The 16,622-nt window shown below is 36.5% G+C and overlaps 5 non-coding genes across 5 annotated transcripts; 4 read left to right on the top strand and 1 right to left on the bottom strand.

Annotated features, from left to right (window-relative positions):
- The first annotated feature begins 379 nt into the window (after positions 1 to 379).
- Positions 380 to 461, top strand: Trnas-aga (transfer RNA serine (anticodon AGA)). The gene has a single exon. It is a non-coding gene; the product is annotated as a tRNA-Ser (tRNA).
- Positions 462 to 1,416: 955 nt separating this feature from the next.
- On the top strand, positions 1,417 to 1,498 carry Trnas-aga (transfer RNA serine (anticodon AGA)). Its single transcript has one exon. It is a non-coding gene; the product is annotated as a tRNA-Ser (tRNA).
- Positions 1,499 to 9,546: 8,048 nt separating this feature from the next.
- Trnas-aga (transfer RNA serine (anticodon AGA)) lies at positions 9,547 to 9,628 on the bottom strand. Its single transcript has one exon. It is a non-coding gene; the product is annotated as a tRNA-Ser (tRNA).
- Positions 9,629 to 11,861: 2,233 nt separating this feature from the next.
- Positions 11,862 to 11,943, top strand: Trnas-aga (transfer RNA serine (anticodon AGA)). The gene has a single exon. It is a non-coding gene; the product is annotated as a tRNA-Ser (tRNA).
- Positions 11,944 to 12,438: 495 nt separating this feature from the next.
- Positions 12,439 to 12,520, top strand: Trnas-aga (transfer RNA serine (anticodon AGA)). The gene has a single exon. It is a non-coding gene; the product is annotated as a tRNA-Ser (tRNA).
- The last annotated feature ends 4,102 nt before the right edge of the window (positions 12,521 to 16,622 follow it).

The following is a 16,622-nucleotide window of genomic DNA, read 5'->3' as shown; positions in this document are numbered from 1 at the left end:
AACTTAATTATTCGTTTAAAAATACCGTGTGATGTCGTGGTAAAAGGCGACTAAAGGATAGGCTTATAAACTTGAGATTCTTCTTTTAGCCTATGGGCTAGCAACCTGTCACTATTTGAATCTCAATTCTATCACTAAGCCAAACAGCTGTACTCAAGACTGTTGGCTCTGTCTACCCCGCAAGGGATATAGACGTGATTATGTGAATGCATGTATGCTAACCGATGCTCCTATGAAACGCATCTCAAAGAAACCTCTGAACATTGCATACTCTTTCACACTTGCGCAAATAAAACGTCTTCTGTGTAAATACTACGTTATCAGTATTTTTTTCCAACGCTTCATCTTTTATATGTTACTTATCCTGATAATGGTATGAGCAGTCGTGGCCGAGCGGTTAAGGCGTCTGACTAGAAATCAGATTCCCTCTGGGAGCGTAGGTTCGAATCCTACCGACTGCGAATATATTTTTAACCGCTTTGTAAGTGTTATTAACATACGAGTACATATAATATTAGCTTTTTGAAAAACAAAATCATCGTAATTCATTCATCGGTTTCACCTCTTTTTCCCGGAGGGGTAGGCAGAGATTTATCTTTTTACTTGCCAAGATCCCTGCATACTTTTTTCGCTTCATCAAATTCAAAACTTCTATTCATTATTATCGGACACTTCAACATCACTTAATAATTGTCATATCTTTTGGTTTCACAACATTGGTTGACGTCAAATAAATCACTTAAGCTTAACTAAGTTTAGTGCCGTTTCCAAAGCGTAGTATAGAAGAAGCGGTAACAAACTGCACTGCAGCATTTTCTTCAACGACGTCAACTTTACAATTAACCAAACTTAGAATAGAAATCCACATTCATAACTCACTTCATGCAACATCGTCGTAACCTTAATGAAATCGTCCTGGCGAAAGGTCAGATTTAGACTAATAAAAGAGAAAAAATATCTTTTTCAGTATTGGCTTTTACTCGTGGGAGCTCCTGGACTGCAAATAAAGAAGGCTCTCCTTTTTTAGGCGATGGGCTAGCAACCTGTCACTATTTGAATCTCAATTCTATCATTAAGCCAAAGCTGAGCGTGGCCTATCATTCTTTTGAAGACTGTTGGCTCTGTCTACCCCACAAGGGATATGGACGTGACCATATGTATGTATGTTTATTAGCCTATCCCTTAGTCGCCTTTTACGACGTCCGTGGAAATTATATAGAATGGTTCTAAAGTACCAAGAACCACACGACAATATGCGTCGTATAGATTCTCTATCTTACATAATAATAAGTAGGTATATATACGACGCGGTTTATTACTCAATACAATGCTCCAATTTTACGGCCTCGGCGCGAAATGTGAAAGTATCAAAATCGTGAGCCATCAGAACGCAAATTATCGAGTTAGTATCACGTAGCAGTCGTGGCCGAGCGGTTAAGGCGTCTGACTAGAAATCAGATTCCCTCTGGGAGCGTAGGTTCGAATCCTACCGACTGCGGAAATTTTTTATGAACTTTTCACTAATTTTTGATTAATTTCGCCGGGTGGTTCTCAGTATTTCAATAAAACAGGACCACTACAACTTTTCCATGGATGTCGTAAAAGATGACTAAGAGAGTGTGTATATTCTTCAAATGATTTTACCACGATCGGCAGCGGATCAGATATAGGTTATTCATCTAGTAATGCTTTTACCATTAATCAATACGGGTAAGGTTACCTTGCAAAGGTTGCGGAGGTCAGACGGGAGTCGCTTAGTGTAAAAATCTAACTCACTCAATCCAGAATCATAGTCAAAGGTGCACATCGGATTCCTCCCCGGATAGGTCAGGATGTAACCTGGATTATCGTCACGAAGTTATCGAAAACTGATTTCGACATACATACATACATATAATCACGTCTATATCCCTTGCGGGGTAGACAGAGCCTACAGTCTTGAAAAGACTGATAGGTCACGTTCAGCTATTTGGCTTTAAGATAGGATTGAGATTCAAATAGTGACAGGTTGCTAGCCCATCGCCTAAAAGAAGAATCCCAAGTTTATAAGCCTACCCCTTAGTCGCCTTTTACGACATCCATGGGAAAGAGATGGAGTGGTCCTATTCTTTTTTGTATTGGTGCCGGGAACCACACGGAACTGATTACGAGTTTATACTTAACTCCATTGTATTATAGGATCGGTAGAACGTCGGTGGTCGAGTCGGTAAGGTCTGGTCTAAACACGGTTGCGCATAAAGGCACCGGTTCGAATCCCACTGCGGCCATGTACCAATGAATATTTTCAAAGTTATGTACATTAGTTTGATAACCAACCGTTGCTCTTACGGCGAGGGAAAATATCGTGAGGAAACCTGCACATTCAGGCAACTGGCTGTGTAACCATATGACCCCGAAACCCGTATTGGGTTAGATTCTCCTGGAAAGGTTACGGAGGTCTGATGGGAGTCGCTTCGTGTAAAACCTGATTCACCCAATCCAGGATCCGTGGTCGAGAGCTTACCCCTCCTCAGGCTCCTCTCCAGAGTGGTGAAGATGCAACCGGGACTAAGGTCAGGTAGAAGAAGATTGTTTTTAAGGATCATAGTTGTAGGTACGTAAGTACGATCCATAGAACGGCTTGTTGTCCAGGGTAAAGTGGAAGGCTCTCGACCGCGCGGGAGGTCACCCATGCGATGGACCGACCAAATAAAGTCTGTGATTGGCGGTTCACTTAACGAGTGCAGCAGGATGACTTCCAGCAGGGAGAAATGGCGGGACATCGTAAGGCGCACATTGGCGCCCGCCTCCAACACTACATGATGACCACGACCACTCTGTCAAGAGTGACACGACTAAGAAGAAGTACATACATATGTAAAAACATAAAATCACACCTCTTTCCCGTTTTCCGTTTTCTCTCTTTCGTTTTTTTTTTGTCTCGTTCTAGGTACGTAAGTATATAGCTTTATATCTTTTGGTAACCACACGAGACCTTTCACCAAAACCTTACCCACTCAAAATGCTTAGATGAAGAAGTTTTCAAAACTTGACCATTATGCCTATATGACTTACTATAAATAGCGTGCGCGTTAGAGTGAAACCAAGTCCTAATGGTGCGATTATTAATGTACAAGACAGCTTAGGCTATTGTCTCGGCTATCTTAGGGTCCTATTATAGAAGGCTATAATTAGTGCTTTGAATTACTTACAAGGGTGGATAACACGTGACATTTTTTCCATGAAGTATAGCCACCAAATGTATGTCTTTTTTTTCCAATTCCTCTTAAAATTTTAGGCGAAGAATAACTATCTTTCATAGAAGATTGATTGCAATTAAGAATTATTCAAATTAAATAAATATTTATAATAGTTTATGAAAATTACTTTTTGATCATATGATCAAGTTCCAAATAATATAGTAAGTAAATGATTTTAAACTCAACATTTTAAAAAATTTTAGTACAAATATTAACAAAACCCAACTCAAATTTTTCTCTTTTATTGCAAAAAAAAACATAACATTAAATTAAGATTCAATTTTACAAAATGTAAACAAGGGCCTCCAATAAAGCATCAATTAATTTTCTAAACTTCATTACGGAAATGAAAACAAACTCATTTTCGTTTGACCCTTTTTGGTAACCGGTTAAAGCATGTGACGTCATCACCTTCAGCTATTATTCCAATGCTATTTCTGGTATAACATAATATAAATTTCGTAAAACACATTATGATACTTATAATTAAATAGAAATTATATAAAAATGTACACAGAAATAGTACCTGGATGACCAAATGCGTATTACCGTTTATTTGTGTGTTTGTACGAATGCGTGTAGGAAGTATTTTTTATCTTTAAAAAAATGTTTTAAAAAGTCAAAGTCGCGTAACATAGATTCCTTTACTTTTCTTTTAGAATGCCACTATCTGATTCTTAATTCCAAATTTTAATCAATCAGCTATCAAGATTAAAGTAATCTTTGATAATGATCATTGACTCTGTCTGCCCCGTAACGGCTAAAGACATACTACATTGGTATTTATATTTAAACCGTTTTAATTTTCGAATGTTTGAATTGACAACTATAAAGGTATAGTGGTATTTGCCTGTAAAACTGGCACAAATCAAATAAGTAAAAAAAAAAACAATTCCAATTTTGATTTCAGCTAAGCCATTTCCACCACATAGGAGAGCATTGTAGTACTCATGTGATAGTTTAAGTAATCACACTCGAGATCCAGCCGGCGTTGAGTCAGCATAACTGAAACCAAAACCTCGGCCTGAGAAGTAGTGATGGGATTATATTTGTTTAGCTCTCACTTATAGACGTTTTCTAAATCACATTTTTAGCTGTTGGCATTAAGTTCAGTAGCATTTTGTTACATACGTACATATAATCGTGTCTATATCCCTTGCGGTGTAGAAGGAAGCAACAGTCTTGAAATGACTTAATGGGTTCAGCTGTAGGGTTAAATGACGAAATTGAGATTTAAAAAATGACAGGTTGCTAGCCCATCACCTACGAGTAGAATCCAAAGTTTATGAGATTATCCCTTAGTCGCCTTAGATAATCAAGAGACACGAATTAAATAAACACCGTAATACTTCCTCATTATTCATGAGAAAAACCTTAGATTTTATCGTGTCGATAGCACAACAGTTTATATAAATAAAATAAATTTATCGATAAGTCGACAGGACATCACTAGGCCGCTCTCGGCCGACCAGTCCGGATAATTGGCTAATCCCGTTAGTTCGGTATCTCCGCACTCACAGACACACACTTTCAACTTACATCGTCACATATTTATTTGTAGGTACCTACCTAATATAATTAGTATTGCGAAATGTCGCGCGATATAAACGGCGTCGCGCGTGTCATACTACGGAAGCCGAGCTATGACTTGCTGCGTCTATGTTACCTTTCAACGTAGAAACTTTCGGAAACCACACGGGTTTTTGTTCGGCAATCTGTATTTGATGTGAAATTCAGAACCAAATTTAAAGCTCCAACTATTAACTAAATAAATATATAGGTACAGGAAAAAATACACATATTGAGTTAGCCTCGAAGTAAGTTCGAGACTTGTGTTACGAGATACTAACTCAACGATATTATATTTTATAATAAATACTTATATAAATAAGCATCTTAGACCCAGGCCAATCAGAAAAAGTTCTCGTCTCATCATGCCCTGACCGGGATTCCAACCCGCGACCTCCGGTGTCACAGAGAAGCGTACTACCGCTGCGCCACAGAGGCCGTCAAATGATGTGTGTTTGAGTGAAACAGCTGAGCACACTATTTAATTGCTAACTCTTGTCGGTGGAGTTAAGTGGAGCGTCCTCCATTCATCTTTTCTTCTCTGGTATTTTTTTAATTGTTGGTATGTTGATACGTTTTCTTTTCCCTTTATTACATACATACATACATAAAATCACGCCTCTTTCCCGGAGGGGTAGGCAGAGACTACCTCTTTCCACTTGCCACGATCTCTGCATACTTCCTTCGCTTCATCCTGTTGTAATTACTAATTAAAAGTTCAAAGAATTAAATAACGCAGTTTATTACTTGACGAGATTCCACAGAGAACAGATAATATATAGTCTATGACACAAGTGAGGTGACACACTCTCCAATAGTGTTGTATGAATCGATAAAGTCAAATTTTAATATTTCAACACATCCACATTCATAACTCTCTTAATGCAAGCTCGGCGGTTTCGGGTACTTTTGACCTGACCCTTTACCAGGACGTCCTTAATTTGATCAAGATACGTTCCTTTATTTGATTACATATTTTATTCTTGGTCTTCCTCTTCCTGTCTTCCCATTTACTTTTCCTCCTACTATTCTTCTTCCTCCTGGCTTTAGTCCCGGTTGCATCCTCACCACTCTGGATAGAAGCCCGGGGTATTCCTTTGATCATAGATCCTGGATTTTTACACGAAGCGACTCCCATCTGACCTTTGCAACCTTTGCAGGGAACCTAACCCGTATTGGATTGAATAGAATAGAATAGATTTATTTTTAAAATTGGTTCTTATTGACGTCACATCACTTAAATCTATATATTATAACTACTACCTCTTTCAAAACACATGTGTAGAAGAAGCGGCGGAACAAACTACACTTTTCACCTAAATCGTAGATGAATGCACATTGTCTACATTAAAAACATGAATAAATGTAAAACTATTTCAATACGAATATTTCAAATATATAAAGATAAAAATAAAATAAGATATGCACACACTGTACAAATTATGTCAACACCATGTCAAAAATGCACAAGCATTTAAGAGGCCATTATGTCAAGCTCGGGCCACACATGTTTATCATTAATATAATCCTCCGTGCTGTAATAGGCTTTTCTACAAAGCTTATCTTTAATGTACTTTTTGAATTTAAACTATCAGTCATTTCAAGAACACTTTTGGATAATTTATTATAAAATCTTATACAATCAAAAAATATATACATAATATATAAATAAAATGTTATAGATATATACAACGCGGGTTTTTAACTATTTGCATACCAAATTTCATTCGAATCGGTCAAGAGTTTAAGCTGTGAAAGCCAATAATCTTAAAAATACTGATAGACCACGTTCAGCCGTTTGGCTTAAACATCCACATGGTAAACGATTTATATGGACGACCTCCTAAATAAAGCTAATTAATTTCTATGAACATTTACGTAAACGAAAGTATGAACTAACAATATTTCTGGTTATTGTTTCAAAGTTTCTCGGAATATAATTCAGCAAAGGAATCGCGCACAGCCAACTAGAACTTTCTTTGCTCCAATTCTGACCCAACTTCATGGTTTAAGGTGAAGTTCTACAGCCTTCTGATAAAGGATTTGTTTCGCAATAAACAGCGTCTGAATTTCACACTATAACTCCTGTTTACTAGTGAAACCCTAGAATAGATTTATTTTCAAATAATAATTAAGACCGAAAGGTGAAATAAAGAAAAACATTAATGCAGTTATTGTGCAGAAAATATATTTTTTAAATCTTCTTATAAACTTGGCATTCTTTTACAAACTCAGGATTTTTTTAGGCGATGTGCTAGCAACCTATTACCTTTTGTTATCCATGGGAAAGAGATGGATTGGTCCTACTCTTTCTTCTGTTGGTGCCGGGAACCACACGGCACTAAAATTTTCCTTTAAAATTTATAAATAATCTAACACTTCTTGGAGATTTCTGTATAACTACCACCATAAATCTATATATAAATCTTCTTATAAACTTGGCCTGCAATTAACACCAAATTTTAATGCGCACATATAATTTGACACTACAAAAAGGTATTTGAATATAATATATGCGTAGCAATGGATCGGCGCCTTAAGCTTCCAGGCCAACTTCGTGATTTATAGAGTACTGTGTTCACGTATGAAGATTCGGGCCATTGTGGTGCCTCCTAACAGAATAACCTTCAACAATGGATGCAAAATACTAGCAATTGTACACCACTTTGTTTGCTACCACTTGTTGTGAATTAATTGTTCAAGAGTTATCTTCATTTTGATTCTATTTTCATTTATATCTTATATTATAAAGCTGAAGGGTTTGTTTGTTTGAATGCGCTAATCTCAGGAACTACTGGTTCGCATAGAAAAATTCTTTTTGTGTTTAATAAACCATTTATCGAGGAAGGCTAAAGGCTATTCATCATCACGCTGCAACTATAAGGAGCGAAGTAATAATGGAAAATGTGAAAAAAAAAACGGGGAAAATTATTCCTCCTTGAGGGCTTCAATGATGTCCAAAATAACTATTCCACGCGGACGATGTCGCGGGCACAGCTAGTGTGTTATATACTTAGTCGCATTATAGGACATCCATAGGAAAGATCTGGAGTGGTCCTATTCTGGAATGTCGGGCGGCACATAAAGGTTTAAAGCGGACACAGTCGTGGGCTACAGATAGCATTATCTGTGATACATACATACATATAGTCACGTCTATATCCCTTGCAGGGCAGACAGAGCCAACAGTCTTGAAAAGACCGAATCGCCACGTTCAGCTATTTAGCTTAATGATAGAATTGAGATTCAAATAGAGACAGGTTGCTAACCTATCGCCTAAAAAAGAATCCCAAGTTTGTAAGCCTATCCCTTAGTCGCCTTTTACGACATCCATGGGAAAGAGATGAAGTGGTCCTATTCTTTTTTGTGATAATTATATAAAGATATTATGAATATCACGCAGTCGGAACCACGATCCACGGGCGAGGGTTATATAAAAAATAAATAAGAGAAAATATGAAACGTATATGTATAAAAACATAAAAAGTCCCAGTTCATATCCACCTCTAACTCGCCAACGAAATATCGGTCGTCGAAATGGCCAAGAGTTGCCGCATTGTGGCGTCGCGTGGCGTGGCGTGGCGTGGTGTGGCGTGGCGTGGCGTGGCTAGTCCACAAACATCGGACAATCAGCGGGGAACAAACACTAACTCCCGATGGAACCAATTCCTGAATATCCGTTAGACAATTTCGGATTCATATTTTCGGTTTTCCGATATTCCGATGGCTCGGTGTGAAAATGAATATGTTATGAAGTTTAAGAGTGGAAATTTAACTGATGACGTCAATGTCATTTAACGTTCGATTTTTTTCATTTGTTAATTTTACATAGGCTTATAAACTCGGGATTCTTTTTCTTAGGTTATGGGCTAGCAACCTGTCGCTATTTGAATCTTAATTCTATCACTACTACTACTACTTAAAGGGGTAGACAGTTTTGAGCGTGTTTCCCGATAGAAGCTCACGCTCATGAGTACGAGAAAGACATTAAAATTTTACAACTGTTGCAGTTTAACTAAGCTGAGGTATTGTTTTAAAAAGGAAAAAGAACGCGTTTTAATTTAAATAGACAATTTCGTTATAATACAATAGTGGCAATGCAACCAGCTTTCTGGGCACGTTGCCGTGGGCAAATAGATTTTAAATACTCAAGAGAGAAAGGATTTTTAAGAATTAAGAAGAGAGTGCAATGTAATCGCTTTTGTTTCCTTTGTATAATTACGTCTCTATCCTGTGCGAGATGAAATATTCACGTGACTGGAAATTATGCCTAATCAAATGTATTTTGATACGAGTACATTGATGATAAAATATTGTTAAAGTCATAGATATAAACATAATAATCACTCAATCTTTACATTCATACATATTATCACGTCTATATCCCTTGCGGGTAAGACAGAGCCAACAGTCTTAAAAATACTGTTAGGCCACGATCTGCTGTTTTGTTTGTTGATAGAATTGAGATTCATTTAAAGTGTCAGGTTGCAAGCCCGTCGCCTTAAAGAAGAATCCCAAGTTTATTAGCGTATCCCTTAGTCGCCTTGTACGATGCATCGACGATCCATGGGAAAGAGATGGGAATGGTCCTATTCTTGTTTCGTTTGGTGCCGGGAACCACACAGCACTAAAATATTCCTTAAAAATATATTAATAACCTAACACATCTTGGAGATTTGCCTTTTATCAATAGGTAACTACCATTACGATAAAACAATCAACAAACAAACAAAATATCCGCAGTCGGTAGGATTCGAACCTACGCTCCCAGAGGGAATCTGATTTCTAGTCAGACGCCTTAACCGCTCGGCCACGACTGCTCATACTATCACATGTATAATTAACGATAATAATGAATAGATAACAAAATTTATTATTTTACAAAAACATGTGGCATTGAAAATTCATTTTTCAATGCTACAACTTTCATTCATTGAAAAAGACTAAGTATTGTTCTTGCTCCTCACAAAATAAAAGTTGGTAAGGCCCATGAATAGCAGAGTAAATCCTCAATGTGAAGAACTTCCTCCATCATTCCGCTGCATCCTCATCTCGCTGGAAAGGCACCCAGGCTCAGCCTATAGCCATAATCCTAGTCTTCATAAATTTGGTATTCACGCGAAGCAAACTTATGTCAAACTTACAATATGTCTGAAGAAGAAGCCGTTTTTAGGTTGAAATTAATTTACACGAAGCCTTCACGCTGGTCTGTGAGACATAACCAAGCCAGCTGTTTTTCTTTCTGTAAAGATTGTAAAAGCCGATCAAAGGGATGGCTAAACTAAAACGGAAACTTGGGACACCTTTTACGCGATTTGCTGGAACATGTTCTATTACTAGGTAATACAGCCGTGCGTGGCCTATCAGTCTTATCAAGTTTATTCCGCAAGGGATACTGACTAACTATATTTAATATATATTTCCCTTTAAGGTCTATGTCCTGATGATAGAAGTCCTAAATTACTAAATACTAATTAAAAACATAAAAAATCTATCGTTCATTGTAAAATCGGCGTGGTTAGCATCTAAACCGCGGGAATTGGTCAACATTCGAGTTCGCAAAACAAATGCATGGAAATTGATGGAAATGGTCGGACGCTGTGATTAGCGCGTGATCGAATTAACTTAACGAGGGGCTGATTGGAGGGGAAGAGCTACGAAACATGGAGATATTGACTGATATTTTTTAATAACATTAATATGTATGTCGTGAAAGGCTTGTATAAGCCTATCCCTAATATACAAGCCTATCCCTTAGTCGCCTTTTACGGCCAAATGTATACTTGGGATTCTTCTTTTAGGCGACATGTTACTTTTTGAATGTCAATTCCATCTTTAAGCCAAAGAACTGAATAACACCTATCAGTCTTCTTAAGACTTTTGGCTCAGTCAACCCCGCAAGGGATATAGATGAGATTATTTTATTTTATTTTTTTATTTTATTTATTATACACATAACAGAATACAACATACATTATATGCTAGATACACCGAAAAGCCTTTATTTCCTTCAAATTAACTAAAATTTAACAGTGGGAACTAACATTCGCTTCGCACAAACAATTAATCAGAAACCATTTAATGATTTCGCACGCTGTTTGATCAGATTATTTCATTTACCGTTATACATAACGTTATTAAATCAATATTGACTTTGATTGTGTTACTCAAAAGGCAGGGGCCGTTAGTTTTGCGTTTAAAATAGCGATAACAACTAGTTATTTTAGTTAATTACAGATTTTATATCAGTATAATAACCGACGAACTTGCATGAAGAGAGTGAGAGCTTGTTAGGCTTACCTGCAAAGGTTACGGAGGTATAGATTACAATGTAGTATTGTACAAGATGTATTAACAATACATGTCGTCGCTCGAATTCATTTTTTTTTTCAATGCCACCAAAAAACGCGGCTAAATCAAACGTCAAAAGGCAAAATCAGTATTGCCAACACACGAAAATAAAATACCATTTTTTTTCTAATGTTAACAATACCAACTTAGCATTAAAAGTATATTTCATAATGAGTTTCCGAACGCGCCGACGGAAGACACAGCTGAGTCAATATTAATTTTCTTAATTAATCTGTTGTTACGCCATTGACACAGCTGCCTGTTCCGAACTTCGTTATATTTTAATTACTTATGTACAACTAGTTTTACATACATCCATCCATCTATCCATATAATCACGTCTGTATCCCTTGCGGGGTGTACAGAGCCAACAGTCTTGAAAATCTGACAGGCCACGTTCAGCTGTTTGGTCTAATGATAGATTTGAAATTCAAAAGATGTAAGGTTGCTAGCCCATCGCTTATAAGAAGAATCCCAAGCTTATAAGCCTTTCCCTTAGTCGCCTTTTACGACAGCCATGGGAAAGAGATGGATTTTTCCTATTCTTTTTTATATTGGGGCTTAGAACAACACGACAGCTTTATATACACTGCCTCGAAAATATTAAGGATTTATTTTCGTATGTCTATATGATGATATAAGATATACATGTGTTGGAAAAAAAAATAAAAAATAATGATATTTTTAAAGTAATAAGTAGGAGCAGTCGTGGCCGAGCGGTTAAGGCGTCTGACTAGAAATCAGATTCCCTCTGGGAGCGTAGGTTCGAATCCTACCGACTGCGAATTTTTTGATATTTTAAAATACAATGGCGTAGCAATTTTTCAAGTAAAATCGAAGGAATATTATCTAAGGCAGAAATAAATAGTGTTCTAATGCGTAAAATAATTTTCTTTTATTCTCACACAAGCGGATTCTCGGGCAAAGCTAGTTTGGAATACACGTAAGGCAACTTGTAACTCGAAACTGTCGAAAATGCAAAACCTTTGAAACAATCCAAGCAGCAAATTTCTATTTAAGTTTAATTAGAAAATGAATTTTATAAATTGAACAATTGTAGAGTTCGCAAAACGCAAGTGTTTGGTTCAAAACTTGCTTAAAATTAATGACCTTGAAAGTTAAACCCACCTCAAATCAACTACCTTTCACTTTGCTTTGAAACTTTCATTAACATTATCGAACTTTAATTCCATGTCACAAAGTCAATTTTACTTTGTATGTGATTATTGTAAAAATATACATGTGATACAAAACACATGTTTTAACATAACAGAGTGTAGCAGTCGTGGCCGAGCGGTTAAGGCGTCTGACTAGAAATCAGATTCCCTCTGGGAGCGTAGGTTCGAATCCTACCGACTGCGGAAATTATTTTGCTTTAGAAATTTCAATGGAGACTAAGCTGTTAAGAAAGACATATTATGTATGTCACATACATACCTACACATTATCACGTCTATATCCCTTGCGGGGTACACAGAGTCTTGAAAAGACCGATAGGCTATACATAGACGTAGCATTCAGCTATTAAGCTTAATGATAGAATTGAGATTCAAATAGTGACAGGTTGCTTAGCCCATCGCCTACAAGAAGAATCCTAAGTTTAATAAAGCTGTGTGATATAATATATTTTATTTATTTCCTTCATTTGCCAAATTAGTGCTGTAACGCTATCAATATTTTCTACAATTTTCTTCTAAGGGATAAACTTGAAATTCTTCTTTAAGGCGTTGGGCTTGAATTTAGATTCAAATAGTGACAATATGTTGCTAACCTGTCACTATTAATAATCAGTCTTATTAAGACTGTTGGCTCTGTCTGCTCCGCATGGGATATAGACGTGAATATATGTATGTACCTATGTATTTTCTACTACACAAAGCGTGGGTTTTGAACCGGCGACCTTCACATCATAAGGTAAATACTATTAGGCAGTTGTTCAATATTGAATTTCCGTAACAAAGGGCAAAAAATATGATACGTGTCTCTGATACAAGGCCCTTGTATACCTACCGGTATTTTGATAATGTCGATCGCTCCGTACTTCACTCAAATTATGCCTTTGAGCTTACTGGCAAATTGTTTCAAGGAAGCATTGTTATTTTTTGTATTTTTTGTGTTATTTTGAATATAAATATTGATATCTTTTTGTATAGAGCAAAGTATTATGCTAGACGCAAGATATAACATGATTTTGTTTAAACCGCCTTCAAAAAAGGTGGTTCTCAGTTTTTCCTGTATGTATGGTTGTCGGCGATTATCTTGCGTTTCGCTGGACCGATTTTGATGCGGTTTTAAGAAAAGTGTTTGTTACACTTGTGAGAAGGTTTAAGAATTTAACCGACTTCAAAAAAGGGTAAAATCGATTTAAGAAGCTGTTCTCCTTTTTACGAAAATTATTAGTTGAATTAATTTAATTGTAACCTGTAAAGTAAATTTTTAGGTACTGAAATCTTTGTATGTACCTATTTTTTATGTGGAAAATTAAATTTCTTAAATAATAGCAAACGTTATTCATTATTTAGTTTCCATGTTCCTTCTCATGACTATTATTAAATTTTTAATTTTATTTGTTAACTTATGCCTATCAAGATAGTTGTAAATAATAAAAAAGATAATTAATTTACCCATGATTAAAATTGTGTAGATACGTCAGCAGATAAACAAATAGCGATAACATAAGATATTTTAACTCGCTTTCACATCATTGTTTATATATTTTCTCAAAACAAAAGTCACAATCCACTCGGCCATTTGCGATGTATTTTTTCAGGTTATAAAGCCTATTCGTTCGGCGGGCAATGGAAAACATTCATAGGTATTTGTCAAAACATTGCGAACGGGGGCGAGATGAAAACGAACGGTGTCCTTCATTGTTTGTCCGGTTTTATTGGATTCCCAATACGAAACCGACATTATTTTTATGTTTTTAAAGCCCATAAAATGCTCGCTTCAAAGTGAACAAGCCTTTTAGCGCTTTGAGCATTGAAAATATTGTGTGTTACGGCTGTTGCGAGTGAGAAGATGCGATGAGTAAGTCCTTCGTTTAGTTATGCCGTTTTATCAAAAGTAAGGAGTAATTACATAATTACTTACATTACATAATTACTTCTTACTTACTTTTCACGGATTGGAGCTATATATACAACCTCCGACACTACATCGTCGGAGCCGCGGTTCCCCAGGCATAACACCTAGCCTGGCGGAATATCTTCCCTTTGGTGGCGGTCGAGCCTGAATCATCGCTCCCGCTTCATACTATTTAATTTATTTTTAATTATTACTTAATACATACTAAGGTATCTTAAGATTAAGTTGCTTTACTTACTTCTTGTTGTATTGGTGCCGGGAACCACACGGCACTGAAAATAATATTTTAATAAAAATAATAAAGTATCTGAATAAAGAAGTTCATCCCGCAGGAACCAACCATCTGTTTGCAATATCAGCCCCGAGTAATATTTACCCTCTGCATCCATTGTACCGCTCCTGTAGGAACCGAGATTGGTGTTACGATCGCCAATATTGGTCATTGATCACTTATTCATAGACATTTGATAATAACTAAAAGGTTTATACATACATACATAAAATCACGCCTCTTTCCCGGAGGGCTAGGCAGAGACTACCTCTTTCCACTTGCCACGATCTCTGCATACTTCCTTCGCTTCATCCACATAACTCTCTTCATGCGAGCTCGGCGGTTTCGGGTACTTTTGACCTGACCCTTTACCAGGACGTCCTTAATTTGATCAAGATACGTTCGTCTAGGTCTTCCCATTCCAACCTTTCCCTCCATACTCTCCTTGTATATCTGCTTTTAAAGGTTTATAAACTTGGGATTCTTCTTTTGTTCGATGGGCTAGCAACCTGTCACTATTTGAATCTCAATTCTATCGTAAAGCCAAACAGCTGAACGTGGCTTATCGGTCTTTTGAAGACTGTTGGCTCTGGCTACTCCGCAAAGGATATAGAAGTGACTATATGTATGTATGTACAATTGCAGCGCAGATAAAAAGCATTAAGGATGCGTTATAATATTTTTTCTTTCAATAAACATGCATACATGTATACTCTTAAGTAGTTATTTATCGAAATTGTCTACAGGAATATAATTGTAAATAAACGCGAGCGAAACCGTGTACAAAAGTATGTATGTCGCAATATATATTTTTTATAAATCGATTTACATATCGATAAAAACTTTTTATAAAAATGTAATAAAAGTAGTCTCTACATTCTATTATATACATACAAATAATCACGTCTATACCCCTTGCGGGGTAGACAGAGCCAACTAATAGGCCACGTGCAGCTGTTAGGCTAAATGATAAAATTGAAAATCGTCTAAAAGAATAATCCCAATTTTACAAGACTATCCATTAGTCGCCTTTTACAACCGGATCGAGTCGGAGTGGGACTATTCTTTTTTTTCTGTGCCGGGAACCACACGGCACTACCCATTAGAGATGCTCAAATAGTGTATGCATTACTTTTAATTAGTCACATATTTTTTTAAAATATTTTTGCAGTCTATTTGAAAAACGTGGTCACTGTATCATAGTTTTTGATCTTATTCACTGCGATTTCTTGCAATGTTCTGTTAAATATTCTTGTACCTACTACTAAACTATATTTTAATTCAAAAAATATTTCTTTGTTATTTAAGTGTTTTTTTCATTTTCTTGACTTAGCCTGTGTCGGTAAAAAATACTGATCAAGCATAGGCTTCCATGGTCGCTCATCACGACAAAACAAATTTATATTCCAACATAAATTATAACTACTTACAAAATTATATACGTAATTAACAATTGCATTGTAGGAAATTCTATTAAATCGAGTTCATTTAAAAACACCGAAACTTTTAACCTAGACCTAGTTATAGTTTACCTTTTAAATAAATTCATTTCGAAGTGTCCAATAAACTAATAGCAGATACGAGTATAGATAATCAAAAAGTCGATAAGACATAAATATAAAAAGGTATAAGGTAAAGGAATGAAAGCAGGTTGACTAAGCAGATATACAAGGAGAGTGTGGAGGGAAAGGTCGGAGTGGGAAGACCTAGACGAACGTATCTTGATCAAATTAAGGACGTCCTGGTAAAGGGTCAGGTCAAAAGTACCCGAAACCGCCGAGCTTGTCTGAAGAGAGTTATGAATGTGGACGAAGCGAAAGAAGTATGCAGAGATCGTGGCAAGTGGAAAGAGGTAGTCTCTGCCTACCCCTCCGGGAAAGAGGCGTGATTTTATGTATGTATGTATGTATAAAAAGGTAATTTTTAATTCAAACATTCAATAACCAACCTGTACCTAAACAATTAAAGGGACATTTATTGCTAGAATAAAACACTACGGACGAACAAAAAACCCATTAAGGATAACAAGTGGAGTGGCGTTTGTCGGTTTGTCATTATTTATCAATCGTAGAGCTCAATTAAGGGCCCCTATTGGATTTCCCTGG

Source organism: Amyelois transitella, chromosome 2 (genome assembly GCF_032362555.1).
Source record: "Amyelois transitella isolate CPQ chromosome 2, ilAmyTran1.1, whole genome shotgun sequence".
In the NCBI taxonomy this organism is placed as follows: domain Eukaryota; kingdom Metazoa; phylum Arthropoda; class Insecta; order Lepidoptera; family Pyralidae; genus Amyelois; species Amyelois transitella.
The sequence above is the reverse complement of the archived record's forward strand: the minus strand, read 5'-3'. Positions and strand labels throughout refer to the sequence as shown.